This window comes from Eurosta solidaginis, chromosome 3, assembly GCF_040869045.1.
Source record: "Eurosta solidaginis isolate ZX-2024a chromosome 3, ASM4086904v1, whole genome shotgun sequence".
NCBI classification, from domain to species: domain Eukaryota; kingdom Metazoa; phylum Arthropoda; class Insecta; order Diptera; family Tephritidae; genus Eurosta; species Eurosta solidaginis.
The window spans coordinates 25789954-25808749 of NC_090321.1; the positions used below are offsets into that span (position 1 = coordinate 25789954).

Sequence of the window (18796 nt, forward strand, 5' to 3'; positions counted from 1 at the left end):
ATCGAAAATTACGAATAATGAAAAAATTATATAATTCTATACAAAATACGAAAAAAGGGATGAAACATGGTAATTGGATTGGTTTATTAATGCAAAATATAACTTTAGAAAAACACTTTGTAAAATGGGTGTGACATCTACAATATTAAGTAGAAGAAAATGAAAAAGCAGGGCGAAATAAAAAACCCTTGAAATCTTGGCAGGAATACTGTTCGTGGTATTACATATATAAATAAATTAGCGGTATCCAACAAATGATCTGGGTCACCCTGGTCCACATTTTGGTCGATATCTGGAAAACGCCTTCACATATACAACTACCACCACTCCCTTTAAAAACCCTCATTAATACCTTTAATTTGATACCCATATTGTACAAACGCATTCTAGAGTCACCCCTGGTCCACCTTTATGGCGATATCTCAAATAGGCGACAACCTATAGAATTAAGGCCCACTCCCTTTTAAAAAACCTCATTAACATCTTTCATTTGATACCCATATCGTACAAACAAAGTCTAGAATCACCCCTGGTCCATCTTTATGGCGATATCGCGAAAAGGCGTTCACCTATAGAACTAAGGCCCACGCCCCTTTAAAACACTCATTAACACCTTTCATTTGATACCCATATCGTACAAACAAATTCTAGGTTCTCCCCTGGTCAACCTTTATGGCGATATCTCGAAACAGCGCCCACCTATGGAACTAAGGGTCACTCCCTTTTAAAATACTCATTAACACCTTTCATTTGATACACATATCGTACAAACAAATTCTTGAGTCAGCCCTGGTCCACCTTTTTGGCGATATCCCTAAATGGCGTCCACCTATAGAACTATGGCCCACTCCCTCATAAAATACTCTTTAATACCGTTCCTTTCAATACACATGTCATACAAACACATTCCAGGTTAGCCTGGGTTCATTTACCTACATGGTTATTTTCCCTTATGTTGTCACCATAGCTCTCAACTGAGTATGTAATATTCGTTTACACCCGAACTTAACCTTCCTTACTTGTTCTAAATATCAAAATGCGTGCGCCCCTTAGCGAATATTTTTGTATCCTGTCATCGGCTGTCATCGACCTCTGAATTAATTTTGAAATTTCAAGTCTCTAACTCGTCGAGAAGTATCTTAAAAGCTGATTTGAAAATTTTCAAATTCTTATCTAATTATTTCGATCCGTGCTCCACCTAACGATTTTTTTCTTTTGTTGCAATGTCACGGTGTTCTAACGTATATAAAGATTCACGTTTGTAGCTCAATGAGAAGTTACTTAAAAATTGAATGCAAGGTTGTATGAATAGAGGACAAACATTCAACCGACCTAATATAAAGGAAGTAAGAAGTAACAATACATCATAACAATAGTAATGACCATTGTGAATTCACACAAGTGAAAAACCTTTCCAGTCTATTGATTTTCATTTCTAAAATCTAGTTATTAGATAAAATATGAGTAGCTAGTTAAGCAAACATTTAAAAATATTTAAATAATGCAATATACCAGTCGTCTTCAAAAATGTTTGAAAATCACTATTGAACAAATGATTTAAATAATCGAACAGCAGTTTAACAGGGGATCGAGGCTGTTTACTATTGTGAACGTTTTTATCAAATATTCGCCACTTTTATGAATTCACAATGGTAATGACAAACAAGGAATAGTTTGTAAGTCTAAGTTCGGGCAAAACTGTACATTATATACCCAGCGGTGGTCTCATATATATATATTACGGATACATTTAAAGAGAAATATCAAGAACAGTAAACGATATGATAGCTGAAATATACTACCTACAGATATACAATTATCGTCTTCCGTAAGCAGCTATATAAAACAGTGTTGATTCTAGAAACAATGAACTGAGCCGATACCGTTAAATTGGAACGCTTGTTCGACTTTGGTAATAAAGGTTTTGTGAAGGACTTAACTAAAAGTAGAGGACTAGGACCATATAGGATTTTTCTTTTCAATGCTCTATCTTGATTGGTAATGAAGTAACAAGTCATAAATATATTGCCAAATTTGCTGCTTCAAGCAGCTTAAAAAAAAATTTACGTAATAATTCTGCGAAATTGCAAAGTGATATTAACGGCTTCTGATGAGTGACTTCTAAATCTTAAAAAATTTTCTTCTCTTCAATGTGGGCGGTGCCATGCCCATTAATAAACATTTTACTCAATTTCTTTTTTGCGTTATAAAGGTAGTCGACCTGCTTTGTTTCATCATTCTGCCAGTATTTATTAATCCGGTGTCCCATTTTTTCCATTTTACAAAATGTTCGATATTTAAAATGATCGAGTGGAATCTTGCGATCGGCCATTTTCAATGCCTAAATATTCTGGATCAAGATAAGCCAGTATACCAAATTTTGTGACGATATATCAATTACTACTCGAGTTATCGTGTTAACGGACGGACGCAAATGGCTTAATTAAAATACGCTGCGTATAATAAACTGATTTGTTTAATGAGACACACATATCTAGATATGTATAAACGAAATATACAAATATTAATGATACATAAAAGTTTTGAGTTCAGAACTCGTTTTAGAGGTATGGTTCCTTCGGCAAATTTTCTTATTTTGATCCCTAGGATACGATTTTCACAGAGCAATGAGCGATTTTTAAATCGACCCGCCCTAACGTGCATATATAACTTACGGATTTCCTCCTATTGTATGCGCTTTTGAGCAAAGGTAATTTCCCCTCAAAATGGTTAGCTATGTCAACTGCGGCTCGAGGGTTTTATGTCTTTTGCGAAGAACTTAATTTTTACTTTTCTGTCAACCTTCAGCGGATCGGCAGCAGCCATACCACCGGGTAAGCCTATACTTAGCTATAACTTACAATAAAATTTCATTTGTCTATAACGCTATTAATATCACTTACATGAATTGAACTTTAATAAATTTTATAACAATTATATGATTAAAACTCTCTCTCTCTTTATTTCTTTATATCGACACAATGCACGGGGAATCTGAGCTATCAAATCCCTCTGAATTGTGTTCATGGTCCTTACTCACCGGGAACTAGAGATATCGGCACCTAAATCCACCATCCATCGGAAGTTATTTGAAAAGCGATATAAAGGCGTACTAAAACCACCGGAAGGTATTAAAGAGGTGATAGAGCGAGCGCAACAGCACAAATATCACCACGAACAGAGGTTATTAGAAGCGGATACAAGGCACCATAATACAAGTTAAGGAGTCATCCAGCAAAGAAATAATTACAAGGTACGTGGTTATATTTCAGTGGCACTTAGGCAATATAAACGGTGTATAAACGAAAATACGGCCCAGAGCCAAGAATAAAACCCGCGGTTTGGCCAATAAAGGCAAAACCTTGCGTCGCACAGTGGCGCCTCTGCCGTTAAAGCAGGCAAAAATCAAAAAAATCATGAAAGCGTTCGTTAAATCTAATACATGTTTCTAATAGAGAATTTTCATGGGATTAAGAATTTACAACCTTTTTTCACAGAAAATTATAGTTTACCAGGTAGAGCCGCTCAAAGTTGACCAATTTTCAACATTGGGAAAAATTTGAAATTTTTCTTCTTTTTCGTTGTATTTAAAATGGTTTTGTGAGTAAAGAAGGCGGCCGGTTGTCGTTTTCTTGTATAGCTGTTTAAGATAATTTAATTTAGGATTGAAACAAAAAAAATTGTTTTTTTCGGTAAAAGTTGGCGGATATACCTGTTTCGAAATGCCTATTTTTAGGCCCTTTTTAAAATTTTGATGGAAAATATAAAAAAAATGTTAAAATATGTGCTCCGTCAAATTAATAGTAGTTATTTGTGAAATATTCAGTTACCTAAATTCATAAAGTTTACCTGCGTCCAGCTGCAACTTCACTTTTTACATCAAATAAAGTTAAACAACCTTGGGCATAAATACGCGCCTGAGCAGGTATATATAATTCAGTACGGCAGTAAGGTCGTTTTTGTTGTTGGAACTTGTTAATTTTTTTAGTTACCAATTGTATACATGAAATTCATTTTAATAATTTGAGTAGGTATATAAAGCTAACCATCATACAATGCACATTATCATTCGTCTTTTGGAGGCTAAGGAACTAAGTATTCTGTTTACTTAAATTAAGTGAATAGTATTTTTAAATATAGTTCACAGTTTAATATTTAGTCAGATACACTCGAAGCCAATTCTAATATGTAGCTAGAAAACTCGAAACTATTTGCGATGTTTAAATCTACAAAGTAAAGACGGGACTTCGTTGAGGCTATTATGAGAGAATTAGCGCGTGAAACAAGCATTAAAGAAAAGGAAGGCCTGGAAGAAAAAATTGGTTTACAATACATTATGATAGAAAGAAAATGGAAGGACGTCTATCGTAACAATTCAAAATTTCTAAGTAAACATGAAAAGTGGCTAGCTGACAAAACTTTTTTGGACGAAGAAATGCCTAGCACGTCAACCAATCCAACTATTGGGAGACCAACAAAACCTATATAAGAGTGTTCTACCTACAGAAGGAAAAGGAAGCTATCTGATACCACAAAAGCTATGGACACGACTCATCTTTCAGAAGCACTGGCTATTAAATATAAAAAAGACGAAGAAAACGTGAAGTCTCGTATAACAGAAGCAGTTGCGGTAGCAAGTCCAGTGCGACTGATGAGGATCAAATGCGCTACCTAGGAAATACACTCCCGAAGAAGCTTTGGCGCTGTTATTAGATCTCGGTTTAACGAAGAGAAAACATATTATATTGCGTAAGTCATTATTGCAACGTAGTGCCGATATTTTACCTGGATACAAAAAAATTACTCAAGCCAAGAAAGAAGCAGTTCCTCTAAGTCCCAAAATAATCGAAGTATCAGCTCAAATTGAGCTGCAAAACGTCTAAACGACACCTTCAATGTTGAAATCACTGCCAAATACGACATCTACAATGAAATGTCCAATTTGTAAGAAGAGCCAAAACGACTTTGAAAATCTTGATGATTCAATAACTGAGCTTTGCATGCTAGGATAAGATGTATGGAACCTGTTTTGAAGCTGGCTTATACACTACCACAACAAGGAGAAGTTTTCGACGACAATACAATATGTAAGGAGAAACAAAACAGTAGAAAAAAAAATAATTCAGGATGCATTCTATAAAGAGATTGGCCTTAGAGTTGACTGTCCAAAGTATGGATACGGAAATACAAATGATGGTAACTCCTCAAGAAATTTTTTTGAAAACGATGAAGTGACTGCTCGCATAACAGCAGTTGATGGAGATATTGTGAAAAGATTGGGAGTAATTTTAAATATTTTAAACTGCCATGAACCAGTTAGTGGACCCAAATTTGGAGAATATGCATCTAGAACTACAGAGTTGCTGCATCAAAAGTATCCTGAGAAGAAACTTACACCAACGGTACATAAAATTTTAGCACATGGAAAAGATTTAATAGAGTACCAGTGCTTACTATTAGGAGAATTGTCTGAAGAAGCTCAAGAATCTAAGAACAAGGACTACAAAAGATATAGATGTATGAACACCTACAAAGTATCACGAGTTAGACAACATGTTAGCTATCTCTTCTGATCCAGTCATATCATCTATGAGGTATGCAAGAATACAAAAAGATCTTACAGATGCGTATAGCTCAGAAATGGTTGCTTTGTTAGATATATGTTCCAGAGACGATGACTATGTTAAGATAAAATAAGTTTCTCACTTCTTGTCACAACAATGAAAAAGAGATTTACTAATTAATTTTGTTACTTTATTTAAAAATAAGATATCTATGTACAAGTTAATTTTTTATTTCAAATACGTGGTAAACTATAATATTCTGTTAAAAAAAAGTTGTATATTCTTGATCCCAGGAAAATTCTCTATTAGAAACATGTATTAGATTTAGCGAACGCTTTCATGATTTTTTTGATTTTTGCCATGCTTTAACGGCAGAGATCTCACTGTGCGTCGCAGCAACCGTGTGCCCGTAGACTAAAAAACAGCCCCGTTTTGCAACCGTCGCCAACCCCGACCAATTTCGCATTACTTCAGGATGGCGTTCCATATTTCTTATTTTTAAGAGCCTACTGTTGCTCCTGCGTCCAGGTTCCCGCTATTTGCTCTGAGTGTCCATTTAATCATTAGAGGTATTAATGAGGGTTTTAAAATGGAGTTTTGTTGTATATGTGAAGGCGTTTTCGAGATATCGACCAAAATGTGGACCAGGGTGATCCAGTACATCATCTGTCGGGTACCGCTAATTTACTTATATATGTAATACCACGAACAGTATTCCTTCCAAGATATCAAGGGCTTTTCATTTCGCCCTGCAAAACTTTTTCATTTTCTTCAACTTAATATGGTAGGTGTCACACCCATTTTACCAAGTTTTTTTCTAAAGTTATATTTTGCGTCCATATACCAATACAATTACCATGTTTCATCCCTTTTTTCGTATTTGGTATATAATTATGGCATTTTTTTCGTATTTTGTAATTTTTGATATCGAAAAAGTGGGCGTGGTCACAGTGGAATTTCGGCCATTTTTTACACCAATACAAAGTGAGTTCAGATAAGTACGTGAACTGGGTTTAGTAAAGATATATCAATTTTTGCTCAAGTTATCGTGTTAACGGCCGAGCGGAAGGTATATCAACATTCAAGTTGATATTTTAAAAAAATCTTTTATTTTGATTTTAAGTATAAAAATTTATTTTTGTTTATTTTTGAGTTTAGATATTTTCCAACTAATTAGAATTTTATTTTTTTGAAGTTATTCAAAATTTTAAGTTAACACGAAAACTCAATTAAAATTATTTTAAAAATTAAAGTAAAGAGTACAAAGTAGTTAACACTATATTTACTCCCCCTCCAAGAAAATTTGAAACAAACAAATTATTAATTAATATTAAAAGTAACCTTTTTTTGTTTTTTGTTGTTTAATATATTTGTATTTAAATTAGTGTTAATAAGTATGTTTGCTGGTTTAAGTAAATCAATTGAAATATTTTTAATAGTATTTTTGTATTGAATTGTAAATGTTTTATTTTTCTTAGAGATAACTTTAAAAGGTCCTTCATAAGGTGATTCTAAATTAGATTTACGAAGAAATTTAACAAAAACATACTCACAATTTTCTGATTGTTTAGGAACGAAAACATTTTCTTTGTTATGATGAAAAACTTTAGAACGAACAAGTGAAAAATATTCTCTTATTTTATGAAGAGCGTCATTAGAAAAATCATGTTCTTTATTACTATTTGAAATAATTAATTCACCAGGTATTCTAAGTGTTTGGCCATAAACAAGTTCAGCAGATGAACATTTTAAATCTTCTGTAATAGAAGTTCGTAAACCAAGTAGAATGAATGGTAAAATGTCAGACCAATGAACCGAGTCGTTTGATGCTATAATTGCTGCTTTTAAAGTTCGATGAAATATCTCTATCATGCCATTTGCTTGGGGATGGTAAGGAGATGTATGAATTTTATGAGAACCTAAAAGTTTAGTTAATTCCGTAAAAAATTTTGAGGTGAATTGTGAACCTTGATCTACTGTAATATTCAATGGTATACCAAATCGTGGTATATAATTTTGAATAAAAGTTTTTACTATAGTATTTGTTGAAATATCTTTAAGTGGATAAGCTTCAGGCCAACGTGAAAATCTGTCAACAATTGTTAAAATATAACAATTTCCATTTGAAACTGGAAGAGGTCCAACAATATCCATATGAATATGTTCAAAACGGCCTGATGGTATTTGAATTTTTTGGATAGGAGATTTAGTATGTCTTGAAATTTTGGATTTTTGACAATTGATGCAAGATGAAGTCCAATCGTTAATCTCTTTACGCATGTTAGGCCAATAATATTTATTTTGAATTAATTTTCTAGTTGTTCTTATACTTGGATGAGATAATGAGTGAATTTTGTCAAATATAATTCTTCTCATAGAATGTGGAACATAAGGTCGAAAAGGTTGTAGAGAAACATCACACCATATATTTAAATTAATAATTGGAATATGAATTTCCTTTAAATTATTTTTAGAATTTTGATCAGAAATGGTTTTTTGTAAAAATGTATCAGTTTGTTTTTCTTTATATAAAGTTTCTAAATTTATATCTTGAGTTGAAATTGCATTTATTTCTGGAATACGGGAAAGTGTGTCGGCAACTATGTTGTCTTTTCCACGTATATATTGAATATCATTTGTAAATTGAGCAATATATTCAAGATGACGTACTTGACGAGGAGATCTATCTACTTTAGAATTTAGAACATGAATTAAATGTTTATGATCAGTATAAATTGTAAAAGTTCTACCTTCAAGGAAATGTTGAAAATGTTTAATTGAATTATAAATTGCCAAAAGTTCACGATCAAATGTTGAATATTTAGTTTCTGTTGTAGTTAATTTTCTTGAAAAATAAGCTAAGGGTTCTAGTATATTATTGCTAGTTTGTTGAAGAACTGCTCCAATAGCAACATTTGATGCATCTACTGCTAATGATAAAGTACCATTTTTGTCGAAATGTGTAAGTAAAGTATTTTTAGCAAAAAGTTTTTTAACATTTTCGAAAGCTGTTGTGGTTTCATTTGTCCAATTTAATTGTTTGAGTTTGTTTTTAATTGCATGTGTTAACATTTCATGCAGAGGACTAAGTTCTGTTGCTAACATTTTAATACATCTGTGATAGTAATTTATCATACCTAAAAATTTTTGTAATTTATTTATAGAAATTGGTTTTTCAAAATTTGTTATGATTTCAATTCTATCTAAAGATGGTTTAATACCTTCGCCAGAAATTTCGTAACTTAAGAAATTTAATTTATTTACACCGAGAGTACATTTTGAAGGTTTAATATTTAAATTATATTCTTCAAGTCTTTTGAAAACTGATTTTAAATGATTTATATGTTGATCTTCATTATCACTGGCAATAAGAATGTCATCAATGTATGTAAATACAAAATCGAAATCAGAAAATACTTCATTAATAAAGCGTTGGAAAGTTTGAGCACTGTTTCGTAAACCGAAAGGCATTCTTACGAATTCAAACATTCCAAAAGGGGTAGTTATTGCAGTTTTATGAATGTCTTCTTCTGCCATTGGAATTTGGTGGTAAGCACGCACAAGATCAATTTTGGAAAAAAATTGTTTGTTTTTTAAATCAATTGTTAAATCGTGAATATGTGGTAAAGGATACCGATCTGGTGTAGTAATAAAATTAAGTCTTCGATAGTCTCCGCAAGGTCTCCAATCGTTTGGTTCTTTTTTAGGAACGAGATGAAGTGGAGATGCAATAGGAGAATTTGAGGGTCTGCATATACCCGTTTTAACTAAAAATTCAAATTCAGCTTTAGCAATTTTAAGTTTGATTGGATCAAGACGTCTTGGTTTCGAAAATGGTAAAATACCTTTTGTTTCTATCCTGTGAACCGTATGGTGTTTAACTTTTTTAGTATAATCTGGTTCACAGGTAATAGATGGAAATTCATTAAGTAATTTTGAAAATTTATTTTCGACAATAGGAATTTTGAGTGAGAAAATATCAGAAAATCCAGAAGATCCAGTAACTTTAATTTTTGTAGTAGAATCCATTATTTCTTTATTTTTAATATTGACAATAATTCCGAATTTTTCTAAAAAGTTTGCTCCTAAAATTGGTGTATCAATATTCGCAATAATGAATGGAAATTCAAAATCTCTTCTTAAACCTAAATCAATTTTAAGTAGTTTTGTACCGAAAGTTTCAATTGAAGAACCGTTTGCTGCAGTCAAAGTAAGATCCGAATTTCTTTTATAAATTTTAAATCTAGAAAAAGGAATAACTGATACAACTGCGCCGGTATCGATAAAAAAATTTAGTTTATTGAATTTATCAAATATGAATAGGAGACGAGTAGGTTTAATAATAGTTCCATTATCCGTCACCGTCATAATGGATCGTTTCAGTTTAAATTTTGTTCGTGATTTGAATTATGATTTTGATTAAAATTGCATGGGGGTATACATTTGAGAGCGTTATTCTTAAATTTTTTGTGATACCAACAAATAGTTGTTTGTGAATTAAAATTACGATTGTTTGAAAAATTTCTTGATCCTGAAAAATTTCGAGATTTAGATCTATTTCTATCTTTAGATCTTGAACGGATTTGTAATTGATTAATATCATTAGAAATTTTATTTAAATTTTGAAAAATAGCCGTGGTTAATTCAGTTAAATTTTTAACGCATTGTTCTAAAATATTATTATTTATACTTGAGACTACAGGAGATTTGGAGATTGAGGTTTATTGATTAAATCAAAAAGTTTGTCAGCTAAAATAATAATTTCATCTCTGTTTTGATTATTATTGGAAGTAAAATGAATTTGTATTTCTTGTGGTAATTTATGAATCCACAATTTAAAGAGTAATTCTTGACTAACTATGGAGTCAGAACCTATAAGTGATTTCATAAATCTGAATAATTCAGATGGTGAACGATCACCAAGTTCAGTTTTTGAAAACAATTGTTCTAATCGTTTTTCTTCGCTAAGAGAAAATCTTTCACATAGAATTTTTTTGATTGTATCATATTTATTAAAAAGAGGAGGAGGGTTAATAACACCTAAAATTTTAGATATAGTATCTCGTTGAAGAGTAATTAGAATATTTTGAAATTTTAAATTATCATCATTTATATTGTTAATTTCAAATTGTCCTTCAACAAGCAAAAACCAGGCATCAGGACAATCTTGCCAAAATTGTGGTAATTTAATAGATTTAGTAGAAGGAAAATTTGTAAAGTTATCTTGTGTTGAAGTATTTTGTGTTGTATTAGAGATGTTGTTTTGTGTTGTATTAATGTTAGAATTTTGAGTTATATTGTGAGTCATTGTGTTATTTGTATAGTTGTTGTTTTGATTTTCCGAATTTGTAAAATTACGGGTTCGTATTGGTGAACGTAGAACCATATGAAAAAAAAAAAAATTTAACGAAAAATTTGAAAATTAGAAAATATTAAAGAATTTTTTTTGGAAAGGGAGTTAACAATTTAAATAAAATATTTATTTTTATATAAAAAAAAAAAATAAATTTAAATAATTTATATTAAAATTGTTAAAATATAAAAATATCTTAAAATAAATTTGAAAATTTAAAAGGTTTAAAATTTTAATTTAAATTATAATTGAAAAATTTTTAATTTAATATTAAAATAAAAATTATACTTACATAAAATTAAATTTAATAAAAAAATATTAAAATTAATAAGTAGTTGATTGATGATTTTAGAGATTTTGAGGGAATAAATGGCGTTTTTTGGACGTGATAAAAATTAAATTCATTGCTGTTGCTGTTTATGCAATGGCTTTGTTGTTTTCTTTATAAATCTCATCATTTTCATCGTGATGTCTTATACTTTAAATCCGTTCTTGTGTGTATTTTGCGTAAAATTGTTGTAATAGCTCTTGTTGTAGTGAAGTGGAAAACTTAACCATTGTTTTAAGCGTAGTATGTTGTTTTTTAGAGTTCTTTATTAATTAACGATTCGTAGAAAAATTTTATTTTTATTTATGTTGCATAAAATTTATAGTATGTCTACTAGTAAATTTCTGCTATAAGTACTTTATGTTTTTATTTGATTGTCCGCACTTATTTTTTGTTTTTGTTTCGTATATAGAATTTACAGCGACTGTTGTATGCAATTTGCACAAAATATTGTTTATTAATTGAAGTATATTTAAGTTTCATTTTTTTTTTTTATCGATGTGCGATTTACAATTATGGTACACTATGATTTTACTTTTAAATTTTTTTATTGTTTCTTTAAAAGTTTTAACAGTTGGTTAAACTATTTTGTCCATCAAATCTGCTAAAATTTGGTTTCCGTTTTCGGGTGTTTCAACACAGTCACATCTACGAATGTCTATGGACTTTCACTTATTTTCACAATAGTAAATGTTTTAGGCACTTTCAAAACGAAATACTTTTAAAGTTAATTATAGCTTCGTATTATAATCACTAAATTCATAATTTTTTGTTTCTGTTTTCAAGTGTTGATTCTCAAATAATTTTTGTTTTTTGTTGATGCCGAATGTATTTCCAAATTGGATTTTAAGTAAACAAACTGATACAAACGTTTAGTCTGTTTCGCACAACTATTTAAGTCGTTGTAAATATGACGGAGTAGTTACTTTAAAATTGCTAAATTTTTTGTTCAAAAATCATTTATCACAAGCACGAGGTATTATATATACAAGCACGGACAGATATAGATTCAGATAATAAATGTATTTTAATTAAAAATTAGCGAATGGAAATTTTCGTAATCATTACAGTCATTAATGAAATAAAATATTTGCGCAGGATCGTTGGTAGGATCGCCAATATATCAACATTCAAGTTGATATTTTAAAAAAATCTTTTATTTTGATTTTAAGTATAAAAATTTATTTTTGTTTATTTTTGAGTTTAGATATTTTCCAACTAATTAGAATTTTATTTTTTTGAAGTTATTCAAAATTTTAAGTTAACACGAAAACTCAATTAAAATTATTTTAAAAATTAAAGTAAAGAGTACAAAGTAGTTAACACTATAGAAGGACAGACGGTCGACTGTGTATAAAAACTGGGCGTGGCTTCAAACCGATTTCGCCGTTTTTCACAGAAAACAGTTATCGTCCTAGAATCTAAACCTCTACCAAATTTCACAAGGATTGGTAAATTTTTGTTCGACTTATGGCATTAAAAGTATCCTAGACAAATTAAATGAAAAAGGGCGGAGCCACGCCCAGTTTGAAATTTTCTTTTATTTTTGTATTTTGTTGCACTATATCATTACTTGAGTTGAATGTTGACATAATTTACTTATATACTGTAAAGATAATAACTTTTCTTTTAAAATTTGAATTAAAAAATTTTTTTTTTTAAAAAGTGTCGTTCTCCGATTTTGCTAATTTTTATTAAGCAGACATATAGTAATAAGAGTAACGTTCTTGCCAAATTTCATCATAATATCTTCAACGACTGCCAAATTACAGCTTGCAAAACTTCTAAATTACCTTCTTTTAAAAGTGGGCGGTGCCACGCCCATTGTCCAAAATTTTACTAGTTTTCTCTGTTAGCACGATAACTTGAGTAAATTTTGTTTAAAGTCAAAGTTTACCAAAAAATGTTATATCTTTACACTATATAAGTAAATTATGTCAACATTCAACTCAAGTAATGATATAGTGCAACAAAATACAAAAATAAAAGAAAATTTCAAAATGGCCGTGGCTCCGCCCTTTTTCATTTAATTCGTCTAGAATACTTTTAAGGCCAGTCCCTTTTAAAATCCTCATTAATACCTTTAATTTGATATCCATATTGTGCAAACACATTATAGAGTCACCCCTGTTCCACCTTTATGGCGATATCTCGAAAAGGCGTCCACCTATAGAACTAAGGCCAACTCCCTTTTAAAATACTCATTAACACCTTTCATTTGATACCCACATCGTACAAACTAATTCTGGAGTCAGCCCTGGTCCACCTTTACGGCGATATCTCGAAAAGGCGTCCACCTATAGAACTAAGGCCCACTCCCCTTTAAAATACTCATTAACACCTTTCATTTGATACCCATATCGTACAAACAAATTCTAGAGTCACCCCTGGTCAACCTTTTGGGCGATATCTCGAAAAGGCGTCCCCCTAAAGAACTAAGGCCCAATCCCTTTTAAAATACTCATTAACACCTTTCATTTGATACCCACATCATACAAACTAATTCTATAGTCAGCCCTGGTCCACCTTTATGGCGATTTCTCGAAAAGGCGTCCACCTATAGAACAAAGGCCTACTCCCCTTTTAAAATACTCATCAAAACCTTTCATTTGATACCCATATCGTACAAACAAATTCTAGAGTCACCCCAGGTCCACCTTTATGACGATATATCGAAAAGGCGTCCACCTATAGAATTAAGGCCCACTCCCTTTTAAAAAAACTCATTAATATCTTTCATTTGATACCCATATCGTACAAACAAAGTCTAGAATCACCCCTGGTCCATCTTTATGGCGATATCTCGAAAAGGCGTCCACCTATAGAACTAAGGCCCACGCCCCTTTAAAACACTCATTAACACCTTTCATTTGATACCCGTATCGTACAAACAAATTCTAGGTTCACCTCTGGTCCACCTTTATGGCGATATCTCGAAACGGCGCCCACCTATGGAACTAAGGATCACTCCCTTTTAAAATACTCATTAACACCTTTCATTTGATACCCATATCGTACAAACAAAGTCTAGAATCACCCCTGGTCCACCTTTATGGCGATATCTCGAAAAGGCGTCCACCTATAGAACTATGGCCCACTCCCTTTTAAAATACTCTTTAATACCTTCTATTTGATACACATGTCATACAAACACATTCCAGGGTTACCCTAGGTTCATTTTCCGACATGGTGATTTTCTCTTATTTTGTCTCCATAGATCTCAGCTGAGTATGTAATGTTCGGTTAGACCCAAACTTAGCCTTTCCTACTTGTTTCTTCTTTGGCTTATTGGTTGTTGCCTTTCCATCCGACTGCTCAAAATAGCATTGCGATAGGTTCTTTTTTTGTTTTGTTTAATTTGACGTCAGCTTTCACGCAATTAAATTAACCTCAAACTTCTTGGGTGGATGCGGTCCAGGGATAAACCCGCCAGGTGGGGGACCTGTAATAAAAAAATAATAAAGGAACAATTCCATAGGAGTTATATTTATTTGTGTTTGCATGTATAGGTCTGCATATATAGCTACGTAAATGTATGTCTTATTTATTCGCATTGGTTTTTTTTATATTTTTATTCATTTAATTAATTTATTTGATTTATTTTATTTATTGTATGACAGTTGTTATAAATATAATTTATTTAGAAAATGAACAATACTATTTTTTTCTTTAATTTATTTTGGTTTATTTTATTTTATAAGATTGATTTATTTAAGGTTGGAATAATAATAATAATAATAATAATTTAAAGTTTTATTTGTTTAATTTTTTAGATTTTAAATTTTATAAAATTTTAGGATTAATTTAATTGTAGGTTCTATTAAATTTTAGGTTTAATTTAATTTAAGGATTTATTTATTTTAAAATTTTATTAAATTTAGAATTTTATAAAATTTTTTGATTTTATTTAATGTTAGGTTTTACCTAATTATAGCTTTTATTACATGTGCGCTTTTTACTGAATTTTGGGTTTTATTAAAATTTTAAGATCGCGGGTTCGAATCGAGCTCAAGGCCTAACAATAATTTTTTATCATTATTATTGTTATGATAAATTTTTTCTTAATTGAAAAAATTTTTAAATTAGAATAGAAGAAAGAAAAAAATTTTTAGGCCTTGAGCTCGATTCGAACCCGCGATCTTAAAATCAGTAGGCCGATATAACAACAAAAATTGTTAATACATCCCAAAGCACGGGGAAAAAAGTGTCAATAAAATATGACACTATGGCAGCATTGCCAACAAACAAGTCCAATTTTCACAGCTATTCTGCAACAGATGTCGCAGTGTTGTGAATATCAATTGGCACGAACCAGAATAGAAGTAGGATTAATGAAGACAAACAAAAAACCGCTGTGGTGGCTGAATGGTTATAGCAGCGGCGCCTAAACGTTGCCGATGAAGGAATTTAGCAGTTCCCGAAATGGATCTATACAACGAGCTTTGGCAGTTGTCTAAAATTTTTTCTTTCTTCTATTCTAATTTAAAAATTTTTTCAATTAAGAAAAAATTTATCATAACAATAATAATGATAAAAAATTATTGTTAGGCCTTGAGCTCGATTCGAACCCGCGATCTTAAAATCAGTAGGCCGATATAACAACAAAAATTGTTAAAATTTTAAGTTTAAGTAAATTTTATCAAATTTTTATCAAATTTTGGGTTTTATAAAAAGGTTTAGGTGTAATTAATTTTTAGATTTTATTAAATTTTTGGTATAATTAAATTTTGCATTTTATCAAGTTTTAAATGTGAATAAATTTTAGGTTTTATAAAGTTTTATATTTTATATAGTTTTATACTTTTATTTAGTTTTATAAATTTATTTAAACAAACTGTACTTTTCACTTACCTTAAAGTTTGCTGCAGGTCCATTTTGAGTGTACTGCTGGCCGGTTCCCTAAATTTGCGGTAAAAAATTCGGGCACTCCACAACTTTTAGTACTTTGCACTTTAATATATTTTTTCTTCCACGCACTTTTAGCCGACAAGACGTCCTTTTCAGTATTGGACACTTCGATAATTAATTTAAGTTTTATTTCGGCTATTAAGCGCAGCCATCGCCAAAGTGCAACGGCAGGTTTCCCTCGCTCGTTTTTCACTCATCACCCGAAGGAATTACCCATTCATTCTTGCCACTAAATGTTATTCACAGATACGTACATGCCTACACAGTCATTAAAACCGACACCTATAAGACATTCACGCTTTCGCAAGGGAAAGTATTCATACATACATTCAAACACACGAAGTGGGCTTTTGTTGGTTGTGTATTAGGCATTGGCAACTGGTTTGACTGTTCGATGTTGCTTTATATGTTCGACGATAAGGTGCTTTGGTTTGATGTGTTTCCTAGGGCTCTGATCAATTTATGTTGCATTCAATACAACAGGCGGTCGTTACAATTGATGAGGTGTGTGTTGCCTAGTACCTAGGAGCTACCTAATTATTTTCTAGCTTTTAGTGTTATTATTACTTCATATAAGTATTGTTTTCAATAAAAGCGTTTAACTTAAATTCTTATACTCAGTTGAGCAGGGCTCACAGAGTATAATAACTGTGATTGGATAACGGTTGGTTGTACAGGTATAAAGGAATCGAGATAGATATAGACTTCCATATATCAAAATCATCAGTATCAAAAAAAAAATTCGATTGAACCAATATCCGTCCGTCCGTCCGTCTGTCCGTTATGTATGAGTATAAAAACACAAACGCATCGAAAACCACAACAACCACAGAGAGGGCGGAGAGACTGGCAGCGCTTTGCTTTTTTTAATAACTTCTATATATTCTATTTATATGTGTATATTTTTTGTTATATGCGCCAGCGAATTGATTGTATTTTTGCGAGGAGAGTTTAGTGTGGGGGGTAATTCCTCGTTCGGGGTCTGATTTTATTTTTGAACTAAACTTTCGGTGCATTTTTGTTTATTTGAATTTTACTATTTCTTTTTTTTCCATAAAAGTTTTTACACAAATCTTTTGTGAACTCAGGCCCGCTAAATTTGATTTTTAGATAGCTTTCCCTTACTTTTTGGGAATTTTTAATTGAGATTTCTACTTGTTAGTTGCACCAGCTTCTAGGTCTTTTAGCTTACCCCAACGTAAAGTAAAAAAAGCTTTGAGGAACAAACCAACAAAATAATTAAAAGTAGCTTTTAAATCGCAATTTATACAAATGTACATGTATATGTATCTATCTTTATATATAAAAATCACGTGTCACTATGTTTGTCGGCGATGGAGTCCTAAACTGTGTGTAGTTTGATGTAACTTGAAATATAGGGTAGGTTATATCTCAGTTTATAATCGCAATATTATTTTATTGCAATTTTTTTTAAATGTTTATGCGTAACTAGCAGACCCGGCAGACGTTGTTCTGCCCTAAATTTGGCCTATCTGCATACAGTTTAATAAGCTTTTCCCATCTAACTCTGTCCTCGCCCCTCTAAACTTTTTCCTAATCTTTGTATTAACTCCTCCCTGCGTATTTTCCATCTTCGTCTCATTCTATGTCTTTCTCAGTCTCCTTCTCTCTTCTCTCAAGTTTTTCTCACTCTTCTTCATATCTTATTGCCAGTCTCAGATGGTGGTATGTATTTTGTTCCAGTCCCATTCCGAGTCTCAGTCCCAGTCCCACTCCGAATCTCAGTCTCAGTCCCAGTCCTAGTCCTAGTCCCAGTCTACTTCCCGGAAAGAAGTATCGTAAATATTAATATAGACAAATTTATATACCAAATTTCAGGCAAATCGAAGAGGACGTATGTAAATAGGTATGTGGGTATTATTAATTCATGTCTTTATTTCAGCTTCGCATGCATATTTATCAGTTTTGCCAGGTTGATGCGACTAAATCGAATATCACAATTAAAATTTCTTTAAAGCTCTCAGTAACAGCTTTCATATGATATCCACAATACACACACATTCTAGGGGTACCCGGGTCCACGTTTTGGCCTATATCTCGAGACCCTGTGCATCGATCCTGAATTTTCTTTGCTATAAACCTCACGGAGCCCCATATCTTTCCAACGAATGCAAAAGCGTGGATATCGGTTGGTGCGTTCTGCAGTTATAGCGTCAGGAAGGAAAAGCCGACCTATTTTTGTATTATAAATAATAAAATGTTACGTATACGCAGCGGCACTCATATTTTCAGGTGGTGCGGATATACTTCCGTGTAATTGCTTGGTGTTTAATTAAACAACCTGCTTATCAATAAAAAATATTATAGCGAATGATATCAAGTATAGCACATCACCAGGCCCGTCGAGAGGGGGAGGGGGGTTTCTGAGGGGCCCGCGATTTAGAAGTACTATGACATTTTTTTTAATACAGGAGAGTCTTTAGTTGTTCCACGTGCAATTTTTAAGCCGAATTTCAAAAGCAACGATATTCTGCATTTCGCTTTAATATTATAGTGAAGTGTGAAAAATAAAAATCCATATATATAAAAAGAAAGGCTAAAATGTGTGTTAGTTGATCGCCGGTGTTTGAAGAGATGCGTCGGTCGATTTTTTCAAACTTTCACACAAGTTGCGTAAACCTC

At 31.8% G+C, this 18796-nt stretch overlaps 1 long non-coding RNA gene across 2 annotated transcripts in view; it reads left to right on the plus strand.

The window, feature by feature from the left end:
* Positions 1-2801: 2801 nt before the first annotated feature.
* Positions 2802-18796, plus strand: part of LOC137246291 (uncharacterized) — a 36765-nt gene continuing 20770 nt past the window's right edge. The window contains exons 1-2 of one of the 2 annotated variants that reach the window (XR_010951439.1): positions 2802-2834; positions 3051-3253. This is a non-coding gene — a long non-coding RNA (uncharacterized lncRNA). The other variant, XR_010951440.1, reaches the window with a different exon arrangement.